Source organism: Crinia signifera, chromosome 2 (genome assembly GCF_055691185.1).
Source record: "Crinia signifera chromosome 2, ASM5569118v1, whole genome shotgun sequence".
Taxonomy (NCBI): domain Eukaryota; kingdom Metazoa; phylum Chordata; class Amphibia; order Anura; family Myobatrachidae; genus Crinia; species Crinia signifera.
In genome coordinates this window covers 390,217,589-390,231,189 of record NC_139218.1, presented here as the reverse complement: position 1 = coordinate 390,231,189, position 13,601 = coordinate 390,217,589, and the positions used below count along the sequence as shown (strand labels likewise).

Below are 13,601 nucleotides of genomic sequence, written 5' to 3'. Positions count from 1 at the left end.
GGCGACCGCCCACCTGATGTGGTTGGTGGGCCGCCTGATCCTCATGCTGAGGGCTTGTCGGCCTGTTTTGGGGCCTGACGGCGACCCGCCCAGGACTGTTTGGTCTTGGGAGCGGATGGACGCCTTGTGGCGGGCTGCGCCCTTGATGAAGGCTGACCCCTGGGTCTCCCCTGTGGACGGAAGGTCCGAAAGGACTGAGATCTAGGCCTAGCTGGTGCTGAAGGCAGAAAAGCTGTCTTGGACGTTGCAATGGTGGCTACAATCTTGTCCAGCTCAGAGCCGAACAGTACCTCCCCTGAAAATGGAAGGGCCTCTAATGCCTTTTTGGAATCAGAATCTGCGTTCCAAGTGCGCAGCCACAGTGCACGTCGGGCAGCAATTGAAGAGGCAGAAATTTTTGAGGAGAGGGCCGCTGCATCTATCGCTGCCTCTTCCAGGTATGTGGCCCCTTCCCTAATGAGGTCCACCGTTGATAACAATTCAGAGCGACGTGTACCTGAGGATATCTGCTCCTGTAGGGAGTCAGCCCAAGCTGCAATCGCCTTTGCCACCCAGGCTGAAGCCATAGCCGGTCTTGCTGACACGCCAGCATTGGAAAACACAGACTTTAGGCAGTGCTCAATCTTCCTATCAGTAGGATCTTTAAGAGAGGCCACTGTAGGAATGGGAAGGGTAGTAGCCTTAACTAGGCGGGCCACGTGAGCATCAACCTGTGGAGGCTCCTCCCATTTCTTACGGTCCGCTGGCGCGAACGGAAAGAAGGAAATCAGGCGTTTGGACACTAAAAACTTTTTGTTAGGGTGTTGCCACGCTTCAGATAAAACCTCATTTAAGTCTGAATTTGAGGGAAAAAGAGCCAACTCCTTCTTTTTCTTTTTAAAAAGAAGTGTGTCAGGTGTTGTGGCCTGGGTGTCCTGAATATTGAGAGACATCCTAACAGCCTTGACTAAGGAGTCTACTCTGGACTGGGTCATCCTTTCCTCCTTGTCAGGTTCATCTATGTCGACATCATCTATGTCAGGATCATCGTCTGTGTCGACCCCCACCTGGTCGTCCAAGTCATCCCCAGCATCTGATTGATTAGAAGCTAAAGGGGCCTGTGCTTTGCGTTTAGGTGGAGCCCTCAATGCAGACTGCAGAGAAGCAGACACTTGGACTAAATCCTGAACAGAGGAGGATAAACCCTGTACCCAGGATGGCTCTGATGCAGCAACAGCAGGCTGAGCTGGCAATGGCTGCGCAGCAGACTCTCTGTTTGCAGCTAACTGAGTTGCTAACTCCTTCATGGCTGCTGAGAGAGTGGAAGCCCAACTGGGTTCCCCATGTGTTGGGACTGAGGGGCCCCCCAGGGAGTCCTGTGCAGAACAGCGTTCACACAAACCAGCTTGCTCCTGTATGGAGGAATAATTCTCCTTACAGTTAGCGCATGTATAAGCATGCAGTTTAGGTGTATCCCTAGCTGGCTTTGCTTTGGGGTTTTTCTGTGACATGTTAACACAGACAGGCCCTGTGTGCACTGAGTAACAATAATACAGTGGACAGTAACACCCTCTGAAACTATAAAGGTATACAGATGGATGACAGTAAAAAAGACACTATACTCTCTGACTCTCAGCTAAATACTGAGGTACAGAGGGCTGCTGAAAAACCTGTTCCTGTAGCGTGTAGAGGAGCAGGGATTCTGGTGCACTTCTCCCACCGTGTAGTCCCGCGTAATGGCGTCTTCAGTACGCTGCTGGGGCGTGGGGAAGCTAAGCTCAGGCGGGAAACCAGCGTTATGCCGCTCTGAGCGTGGAGGCGGGGAGCTGTGGATCAAGGTCCCGCCTCCCCTGGAACCATCAGTGCCCTGCGCCATTAACAAAAATGGCGCTCCACAGTACGGCTCCCTGGTGGTCTAGTGGCCGCGCAGAAAGGACTGGGTGCCACTGCCAGGGTCACCCGGGCTGCACCCCGCCCGGTGACTCGACCGCTAGCGGTGCGCACTTAAAAGGTGCGCGCGTCACCTCACATGGAGGGCCCGCTTACCTGTGGTGGAGCGCGGCGTCCTCCGTGTCATGAGGAGAGCGGCGGGTCTGGCTATGGAAGTCAGCGCGCCGCTGCCAGCCACAGGGGAGCAGCGTAACGCTGTCTCCGTGTAAAAATAGAAAAAAATAAAAAATAAAAATGAAGATATCAGACAGGGCACGGAGCCCTGTCCCATGGTACCTGTGCCTTGAGGCACCAAGAAACAACTGAAGCCTGTAGGGGCGTGGAGGAGGAGGAGCCTGGGCTGCACTTGAAGAACTCTATTCTACTTGGTGCCTGTAGCTGAAGCTCCACCCACACCCCACTGTCCCAGTGACCACCATTGGCATGAATGAAAAATTGTATTTAGAGGTTATTTCCAACACTCAAAATTGAAAGTGCCCCTACTGGTTTTTTTTTTTTTGGTTTAATGATTTAGTTACTATGGGGAACATCTTATATTCAATAGAACTGCCATCTTAGTAAATTTACACCTAAAGGCTCACTCACTGAGAGGATTATTACATTATATTTATTAGGAACCTACAACGGATTGCATCTTCTGTTAGGAACATTCATAAGAAGGTCTCTCAAGGGGGATATAACCTTGTGTGATAATACAGGCAGAACCCTATTTGCTACAGCACCTTAAATTCCTACCTGTATCTTTAGGAAGCTTGTAGGTATTGGTCACGTCTCTCACCAATACCATAACTGAGGAAACTACTATGTACTGGCTACAATGTGGCTGTCCCAGGGCTTAGGTACTCTGGGTATATGATGAATATTAGGTATAACTGGATGGTCTGATACCAGGTATTAATGACTCAATATCTATTATTGAAGGAAATCCTTAAAGTCAAAATGATGAGTCATATGGTCTGAACGTCAGCCTCTCTCTCAACTGAACTGATCTCAGCAGCAAAGACCTCTGTGCATATCACCTGTATGACACTACTGTCTGTACGTCAGCCTCTCTCTCAACTGAACTGATCTCAGCAGCAAAGACCTCTGTGCATATCACCTGTATGACACTACCGTCTGTATGTCAGCCTCTCTCTCACCTGATCTGATCTCAGCAGCATAGACCTCTGTGCGTATCACCTGTGTGACACTACCGTCTGTACGTCAGCCTCTCTCACCTGATCTGATCTCAGCAGCATAGACCTCTGTGCGTATCACCTGTATGACACTACCGGCTGTACGTCAGCCTCTCTCACCTGATCTGATCTCAGCAGCAGACCTCTGTGCGTATCACCTGTATGACACTACCGTCTGTACGTCAGCCTCTCTCACCTGATCTGATCTCAGCAGCATAGACCTCTGTGCGTATCACCTGTATGACACTACTGTCTGTATGTCAGCCTCTCTCACCTGATCTGATCTCAGCAGCATAGACCTCTGTGCATATCACCTGTATGACACTACCGTCTGTACGTCAGCCTCTCTCACCTGATCTGATCTCAGCAGCATAGACATCTGTGAGTATCACCTGTATGACACTACTGTCTGTATGTCAGCCTCTCTCACCTGATCTCAGCAGCATAGACCTCTGTGCGTATCACCTGTATGACACTACTGTCTGTACGTCAGCCTCTCTCACCTGATCTGATCTCAGCAGCATAGACCTCTGTGTGTATCACCTGTATGACACTACTGTCTGTACGTCAGCCTCTCTCACCTGATCTGATCTCAGCAGCATAGACCTCTGTGTGTATCACCTGTATGACACTACCGTCTGTACGTCAGCCTCTCTCACCTGATCTGATCTCAGCAGCATAGACCTCTGTGTGTATCACCTGTATGACACTACCGTCTGTACGTCAGCCTCTCTCACCTGATCTGATCTCAGCAGCATAGACCTCTGTGCGTATCACCTGTATGACACTACTGTCTGTACGTCAGCCTCTCTCACCTGATCTCATTTCAGCAGCATAGACCTCTGTGCATATAACCTGCATGACACTACCGTCTGTTCGTCAGCCTCTCTCACCTGATCTGATCTCAGCAGCATAGACCTCTTTGCGTATCACCTGTATGACACTACCGTCTGTATGTCAGCCTCTCTCACCTGATCTGATTTCAGCAGCGATGGCCTCTTCTTTACATTGCTGGTAACACATCCCATCTTCTGGCACAGCCTGTCATACAATAACATGTGTCACATACGTGTACCACCCACACGTTACAAGGGACATGTCTATAGGACACATACAGGGCAGGGACACGGGAATAACACTGTATGCTGCACTGTGAGACATGTGAGGAAGCAGAGCTGGGAGAGGTCAGACCGGGTTCCTCTACCTGATAATCCTGGCTGATCATCCTGTTCTCTTCTCCCATACACCCCGGAGTATAGAGCGGGGTCTCATATGGGTCTGCGGGATGTGTAGGATTACACCCACCTGTGGGGAATGGGCACACACATGTATCTGTATAAATGGTAATGCAAAAGAACTCAGCCGACACAAACACATTATAGTGACGGATATGGCGGAGAAACATAGAACCAAAGTCATCCCAAAAAAACACTGTATCCCGACTCCCGGCTAATGGTCCATTCTCCTGCAGTGCCGCAGGCAGCAGCACAGGAAAAATCTTGGACACCCGCATAGTAACCAAAGTAGTGAAGAGGCGACGGTCGTTGGCCAACCGGAGTGGGTGGGAGGAAGTGTGTAGGGACATGTGAAAGGAGATATAGGGAGCAGTGCAGTTAGAAAGTCTATGTGAGGGTGAGGAGTCTGAAGAGGATTCTGTAGAGGAATGGGAACTAGTGTATATTTCCTTGAATAGGCTTGGCAGAAGTCTAGCTTCAGAGTTGAGGACAGACTGGAGGGGAGTGATCTGGTAGCACGGGAGGCCAGTGAGGAGATCAACCCATGAGGTAACCAGTGAGGATAAGTTTTGGGAGAGGAACGGCTAAATGTGAGTGATGTTGCGTAGCTGGGACTGACGAGATTGGATGTGGGGGCAAAGAAGAGGGAGGAGTCAAGAGTAACACCCAAGCAGTGGAGTTGGAGAACAGGGAGATGATGGTGTGGTCAACAGTGATGGAGATATTGTTGGAGTGGGGGAGATTGGACACTCTGGATGGAGGAAAGATTAGGAGTTCGCTTTTGTCCATGTTGACCACTCAGATAACTCTAGGAGGATCTGGATACCTGAGACGGAATAAAGGAGGAGAAGTATAGTTGCATGTTGCCACCATAGAGGTGGCATTGAAAGCCAAAGAAGCTTATGATAGCGCTTAGGTAAGCGGCGAACAAGCCAGAACAGTGCTAGAGGCCAAACATTTACCCCATACAGTAATATTGTACCCCCAGAGCGTCTGCGTCTCTCACCTGAGCTGATCTCAACAGGAATGGCCTCTTCCTTACACTGCTGGTGATAGATCACGGGTCCCGGCTCAGCCTGTCATGCAAGCACATAGAAACATAGAATGTGACGGCAGATAAGAACCACTTGGACCATCTTATCTGCCCCTTTTTTAAACATGTTACCTCAAACCATATTTGATCCTTATTTTTTTTGTAAGGATATCAATATGCCTATCCCAAGCATGTTTACATTGTACTACTGTATTTGCGTCTACCACCTCTGATGGTAGGCTATTCCACTTATCTACTACTCTTTCTGTGAAGTAATTCTTCCTCACATTTCCCCTGAATCTTCCTCCCTCTAGTTTCAGTGCATGTCCTCGTGTTCTGCTGCTCCTCTTCCTGTGAAGAATGTCTCCCACCTGTACCATCCTCCCTCTAGTGTCAGTGCATGTCCTCATGTTCTGCTGCTCCTCTTCCTGTGATGAATGTCTCCCACCTGTACCTTCCTCCCTCTAGTGTCAGTGCATGTCCTCGTGTTCTGCTGCTCCTCTTCCTGTGACTAATGTCTCCCACCTGTACCTTCCTTCCCCTAGTGTCAGTGCATGTCCTCGTGGTCTGCTGCTCCTCTTCCTGTGAAGAATGTCTCCCACCTGTACATTCCTCCCTCTAGTGTCAGTGCATGTCCTACTGTTCTGCTGCTCCTCTTCCTGTGACTAATGTCTCCCACCTGTACCTTCCTCCCTCTAGTGTCAGTGCATGTCCTACTGTTCTGCTGCTCCTCTTCCTGTGAAGAATGTCTCCCACCTGTACATTCCTCCCTCTAGTGTCAGTGCATGTCCTCGTGTTCTGTTGCTCCTCTTCCTGTGAAGAATGTCTCCCACCTGTACCTTGTAAAAACCCTTGATATATGTGAAAGTTTCTATCATGTCCCCCCTTTCCCTTCTCTGCTCTAAAGTATACATATTAAGATCTTTTAGTCTTTCCTGGTACGTTTTGTGATGTAGGCCATGCATCATTTTAGTTGCCATTCTTTGTACAGTCTCTAATGTATTTATATCCTTCTGGAGATATGGCCTCCAGAACTGAACACAGTACTCTAGATCAGGTCGTACCAATGACATATACAGTGGCATTATTACATATGTCACATACACGTCCCACCCACATGTTACACGGGACATCTCTATAGGACTCACACACAGGGCAGGGACATGGGAATAACACAATATCCTGCACGTGAGAAGCGGATGTACAAGGAGGAGAGGTCAGAGCAGGTTCCTCTACCTGATATTCCTGTGTCACGGTCCTGTTCTCTTCCTCTATACAGCCCGGAGAGTACAAAGGGGTCTCACAGGGGTCTGCGGGATTTCTAGCACTGCGCCCACCTGCGGGGAATGGGTACAGAGCATTACATTACAGTAGGTATAGTTATTCTATATACAGCCCGGAGAGTACAGAGGGGTCTCACAGGGGTCTGCGGGATTTCTAGTGCTGCGCCCACCTGCGGGGAATGGGTACAGAGCATTACATTACAGTAGGTATAGTTATTCTATGTACAGCCTGGAGAGTACAGAGGGGTCTCACAGGGGTCTGCGGGATTTCTAGCGCTGCGCCCACCTGCGGGGAATGGGTACAGAGCATTACATTACAGTAGGTATAGTTATTCTATGTACAGCCCAGAGAGTACAGAGGGGTCTCACAGGGGTCTGCGGGATTTCTAGCACTGCGCCCACCTGCGGGGAATGGGTACAGAGCATTACATTACAGTAGGTATAGTTATTCTATATACAGCCCGGAGAGTACAGAGGGGTCTCACAGGGGTCTGCGGGATTTCTAGTGCTGTGCCCACCTGCGGGGAATGGGTACAGAGCATTACATTACAGTAGGTATAGTTATTCTATGTACAGCCTGGAGAGTACAGAGGGGTCTCACAGGGGTCTGCGGGATTTCTAGCGCTGCGCCCACCTGCGGGGAATGGGTACAGAGCATTACATTACAGTAGGTATAGTTATTCTATGTACAGCCCGGAGAGTACAGAGGGGCCTCATAGGGGTCTGCGGGATTTCTAGCGCTGCGCCCACCTGCAGGGAATGGGTACAGAGCATTACATTACAGTAGGTATAGTTATTCTATGTACAGCCCGGAGAGTACAGAGGGGTCTCACAGGGGTCTGCGGGATTTCTAGCGCTGCGCCCACCTGCGGGGAATGGGTACAGAGCATTACATTACAGTAGGTATAGTTATTCTATGTACAGCCCGGAGAGTACAGAGGGGTCTCACAGGGGTCTGCAGGATTTCTAGCGCTGCGCCCACCTGCAGGGAATGGGTACAGAGCATTACATTACAGTAGGTATAGTTATTCTATGTACAGCCCTGAGAGTACAGAGGGGTCTCACAGGGGTCTGCGGGATTTCTAGCGCTGCGCCTACCTGCAGGGAATGGGTACAGAGCATTACATTACAGTAGGTATAGTTATTCTATGTACAGCCCTGAGAGTACAGAGGGGTCTCACAGGGGTCTGCGGGATTTCTAGCGCTGCGCCCACCTGCGGGGAATGGGTACAGAGCATTACATTACAGTAAGTATAGTTATTCTATGTACAGCCCTGAGAGTACAGAGGGGTCTCACAGGGGTCTGCGGGATTTCTAGCACTGCGCCCACCTGCGGGGAATGGGTACAGAATATTACATTACAGTAGGTATAGTTATTCTATATACAGCCCGGAGAGTATAGAGGGGTCTCACAGGGGTCTGCGGGATTTCTAGCGCTGCGCCCACCTGCGGGGAATGGGTACAGAGCATTACATTACAGTAGGTATAGTTATTCTATATACAGCCCGGAGAGTACAGAGGGGTCTCACAGGGGTCTGCGGGATTTCTAGCCCTGCGCCCACCTGCTGCTCATCCAGATAAACATTGTAATATTTATCCAATTAGCTATTTATATACAGTAGGATACAATTACACACAATGTATTGGTCATGTGACCCAATCCCCCTGCTGTCTCACCTGAGCTGCTGGGATCAGGGATCGGCTGCTCTTCCTTACACTGCGGGTGATACATCCTGTGTCCCGGCTCATCCTGTCATACAAGGACAGAGATATTATTACACCGAGCGTCTATACCAGAAGGATACACAGGATAAGGATATGACAGTAACATAATACAGAAGAGATAATGTAGCCAGTCCCGCTACCTCATATTCCACAATGATAATCCGGTTCTCTTCCTTTATATAATCCCGGGAATACAGAGGGGTCTCACATCGTCCTGGGGGGCTTCTAGAGCTACACTCACCTGCGGGGAGAACAGACAATGACAGCCATATAGCAATGCTTAGTAATAACAGCAGCACATATCACTGCACAGGACCTGGCACTAGGTGTCGGGGGTAACAGATGTCAGCTGGAATTGGCAGTCACTTTGGACCCACATGCAAAGTGAATGGAGGCCAATTAGGCCCAAGCTGCAGCGTTCAGGAACAGCCAGGAGAAGGGCGGAGAGAAGTGACTGGATGGTGCAGGATAGAGACACACCCCCTGACAGATGTTCTCTTACCCACTGAGTCAGGCATCTGCGAAGGGTCCATTACATCGTCCTTGTGTCCGCCTGAATAGTCCCACTCTGTCACAGAGAACGAGACCTCCATATCCTTACACTTCCCAGGCACCTGCAGCATAGGAGAGCTGGTTACATGACTTACCGCCACACCTAGGAGTACCGTGTAATACATTCCCCTGCAAGGCACTTTGGGAGATAATGGGTCAAGGATCAATTACCGAGTGCGCCCTGACCAATCACCAGGGGTCTAGTAATGCCTAAGTATTAATACACTTTAGCATAATATTTAGAATGTAAGATTCGACGAGCATGGCCTTCTCTTACTTAAACTATCTTTGATGGCACCAAATCCTGTGGTTTTCTGTCACACGGATACTTCTTCCAGTGTCCTCTGCTGATGCAGCTACATTTACCCTGTACTTGTCCTCTATTGGCTTCAGCTGTAAATCACTGTTTTACATATTCGTTTATGCTATTATTATCCTTTATATGGCGCCAAAAGGGATCCTTAGCGCCCAATGTACTCTGTAATTGGGCGCTGAGGATCCCTACTGGCGCATATAAATAAAGGACAATAATAACATAAGTCAGGTAACAATCAAACACCCTTATAGCATTTTTGGTACTTGTTTCCTAGCATGGCGCCCATCGTGTGCCATCGCGTATGCGATGGGACCCGACCGACTCGATTTCAGGCTTTTTTTCACCTTTCCTGACAATTGTAAAATCGGGTCCATCGCATGCCATTATAATGGCATGCGACGTGACAGACCCGATTTTACATTGAATGCATTGTATTCAATGTTAAATTCCTATGTAAAATCGGGTCCATTGTATGCCATTATAATGGCATACAATGCGACCAATGCGATGGACCCGATTTTACATAGGGAACAATGTTAAATGGCCCCCCATACCCGATTTTTGATTGTATACCCACCCTGATGGCTAATTTGTATGTGAAATGCCCCCCCCCCCCATTAACGCCACCCAACGATGAACGACAACCCGAAGCGTGGCGAGCGCAGGGGCAGCAGTACGCGTCCTCCGACCTTTTCATACCCCCACTATCCATGTCGGCGTGGAGTTAATTTTATATAGTGTGGCGAGCTCACCGAGCCCGAAGTGTGGCGCGGTGCCGCGTAATACCTGTGAAGTCATCCGCGTGCGCTCGCCACACTATATAAAATCAACGCCACGCAGACGTGGATAGTGGGGGTATGAAAAGGTCGGAGGACGCGTACCGCTGCGCTCGCCACGCTTCGGGTTGGCGTTCATCATGGGGTGGGGTTAACAATGGGGGGCGGGGGTGGGGGCATTTGACCCATCAGGGTAGGTATACAATGAAAATTGGGGTCTGGGGGGCATTTAACATTGGTTCCAATGTAAAAATCGGGTCGGTCGCATCGCATGCGATTTGGTTGCACCCGACCCGATGCATTTTTCCGACCCGATGGATACAATCAAAATCGTTGGCGCCGTGCTAGGAAACAAGTAATGTATTTTTTATTTAACAACAAAATGCAGCGTTCTCACAAAAAATATACAGCTATAGGTGCAATAAGAGCGCTCACCTCCTCTGTCTCTCTTTGATGTACCTCAGTAGGTGTCTGGATATGGTTCCTCTCAGTTGTTGGCACATGAGGCGGAGTCCCCATTTTTGGGCTCTGGGTGCGGCTGCTTCTGTCTGGCCGCTGCTTCTGTCTGGGTGCAGCTGCTTCTGTCTGATCGCTGATGTCTGTCACCTGGTCACCCGACTTTCTCACAACAATGAAATCCTATGAGAGCACCAATATGTAAGACGCCGCCCTATGTATATAATACAGTAATCTCCTCATATACAGTAATCCCAGCTGTATATATATGCGGGATAGCAGCTCTGCACCATCTCTGTGTAACAAAGGCTGCGCTGTATATATGGCTGTAACCATAAGAGGCAGGAGACACAGAGAGAGCATCTGCCTGCTACTACCCACAATTCCTGGCGGCCACTGCTCAGCGCCTCTCACCTCTCTCGTCAGCAGACTGATAATCTCCATGGTGAGGCTCAGCAGCTTGTCTATAATCAGGTCTTTGTTCCTGTCAGTCAGTAGCGAGTGCCGGATATGTTCCAGGACCAGGACCTCCATGGTTGGTCTTCAGGTGACGTCTCCTGAAGGAAGGGAATACAATGTTAGCTCCATATAGGTCATTTGAAGACACTGAGCAGCAGCGTTACTCAGCCGGGCAGATGTCACTCAAGAGACGCGGCATTATCATTGAAATGGGGTGTGGCCTCAAGTTGGTGGGCGTGGCCTTGTGGAAACATCCCCAATTTTCCTAATTTTGGGGAGCAGGACAATGTCCAAATAGAGGGACTGTCTAGTTGTATTCGGGACAGGTGGGAGGTATGTCATATGTAAGCATCACTGCTGCTTCCAAGAAAGCAGCACCTATACTTACTGCAAGCAAACCGGAATCAGACAGATTGCAAATACATTTAATAGTACACACTGTATCAAGATCCTGCAGATAACATAGCAGAGAACTGGGGTTGGAGCACACTCGCCTACTTTCCAACTGTTTCTATGGGAGAAGCCCCGAGAGGAGAAGCAGCAGGGCACTATGGGAAGAGGACTATACAACCATCATGGTAAATACCACAAATCACAGGTCCCTAGGGAAGAAGCGGGACTGAAATATCCACGATTACTGTCATTTTAGCTCCTCCGCCTGCATACGGACACCGATTTGAAGCTTTATCTCCCTACTCTGCACACTTCCTTATCCACAAAATTGGCTGCAGACATCAGCTTATTGACAGTCTGCACTCATATATGTAACAGGGGAGAGAGCAGAGCGGGAGAAATTTGTGGAGGAGCCGAGCGCAGAGTATATGACTACCCAGGGTGCTGGGTATAGGACAGGTAGGTGGCTATACCATGTGACAGTACAGTGTGTACACAGCACCATACAGCAGCCGCTGGTACCTGGCAGTGGTGGCTGCTGGGTATATGACAGGTAGGTGGCTATACCATGTGACAGCACAGTGGGTACACAGCACCATACAGCAGCTGCTGGTACCTGGCAGTGATGGCTGCTGGGTATATGGTAGGTAGGTGGCTATACCATGTGACAGTACAGCACATACACAGCACCATACAGCAGCTGCTGGCACCTTGCAGTGATGGCTGCTGGGTATATGGTAGGTAGGTGGCTATACCATGTGACAGTACAGCGGGTACACAGCACCATACAGCAGCTGCTGGTACCTGGCAGTGGTGGCTGCTGGGTATATGGCAGGTAGGTGGCTATACCATGTGACAGCACAGTGGGTACACAGCACCATACAGCAGCTGCTGGTACCTGGCAGTGATGGCTGCTGGGTATATGGTAGGTAGGTGGCTATACCATGTGACAGTACAGCAAATACACAGCACCATACAGCAGCTGCTGGCACCTTGCAGTGATGGCTGCTGGGTATATGACAGGTAGGTGGCTATACCATGTGACAGTACAGTGGGTACACAGCACCATACAGCAGCTGCTGGTACCTGGCAGTGGTGGCTGCTGGGTATATGACAGGTAGGTGGCTATACCATGTGACAGCACAGTGGGTACACAGCACCATACAGCAGCTGCTGGTACCTGGCAGTGGTGGCTGCTGGGTATATGACAGGTAGGTGGCTATACCATGTGACAGCACAGTGGGTACACAGCACCATACAGCAGCTGCTGGTACCTGGCAGTGATGGCTGCTGGGTATATGGTAGGTAGGTGGCTATACCACATACAGCAAATACACAGCACCATACAGCAGCTGCTTGCAGTGATGGCTGCTGGGTATATGACAGGTAAGTGGCTATACCATGTGACAGTACAGGGGGTACACAGCACCATACAGCAGCTGCTGGTACCTGGCAGTGGTGGTGGCTGCTGGGTAGAAGCTGTTACACAGCAGTGGGAGGAGTCAGTGTAACACAGGCAGCAGCTGCTGTCCCTCTGCCTGACTGACCAGTGTTAGAAGGCGGAGTCACCGGGGGACCAGTATCCGGGTATTACCTGAGGCTGTTGCTCTCCGGGTCACTGCTGGGGTCTTCCTCTGGGGTCAGAGCGCTGCCGGCAGCACTACCCGATATGTCCGGCCTATGTGATGGGGAATGGAGTTTCCGGCATCCATTCACTCGGTAATCAGCATCCTTCATCAGGGTTGTGCTTGTGCTCGATTTCTCATGTCTGGCCCATAGGCTCCATTCAGGATTCTTAGCTTCGCCGGTGTGAGGATGCAGTTTCCATCTTTAAGACTGGCGTTGATGGCCGCTCTGAGTTTTAGATGGCTGTGCCCCTTTTTTTCCCATGAGTGAAGCTGGCAGTGACCCGGAGAGTGGGACAGGTGTTTTTGCTGCTTTCACAGGATGTTTGATAAATATCCTCAGTACTGTATATGGGATATTTGGCCATTGAAGGCTATGGCGGCCATCATTGGTGTTGGTACTATTGCATACCCTCCAACATGACCCATTCCATTAGGTACAAAATGCTCTGTTTCTGGACTTCCCTGCCAGTGGCAGTTACAGATGTGAGCCTGTAGCACAGTCCAATATTCAAATAGGGGAGCCACACCAAACATCACTGTCCTGGACTCACTTGCAGTTGATGTGCCCCCCTCTTTGAATTTTGGACTGTGCTGGAGTCCAACCTCTGTAACTGCCACTGGCATGGATGGAAGTCCATGAA

At 49.9% G+C, this 13,601-nt stretch overlaps 1 pseudogene across 1 annotated transcript in view; it reads right to left on the bottom strand.

The window, feature by feature from the left end:
• Nucleotides 1-13,338, bottom strand: part of LOC146058575 (uncharacterized) — a 279,259-nt pseudogene extending 265,921 nt beyond the window's left edge. The window contains exons 1-5 of the transcript XR_014469871.1: nt 12,927-13,338; nt 10,895-11,037; nt 10,460-10,663; nt 8,883-8,994; nt 8,521-8,621 (exon numbers count right to left, since the gene is read on the bottom strand). The product of XR_014469871.1 is annotated as an uncharacterized LOC146058575 (transcript). The remainder of the gene's footprint in view (nt 1-8,520; nt 8,622-8,882; nt 8,995-10,459; nt 10,664-10,894; nt 11,038-12,926) is intronic.
• Nucleotides 13,339-13,601: the final 263 nt, after the last annotated feature.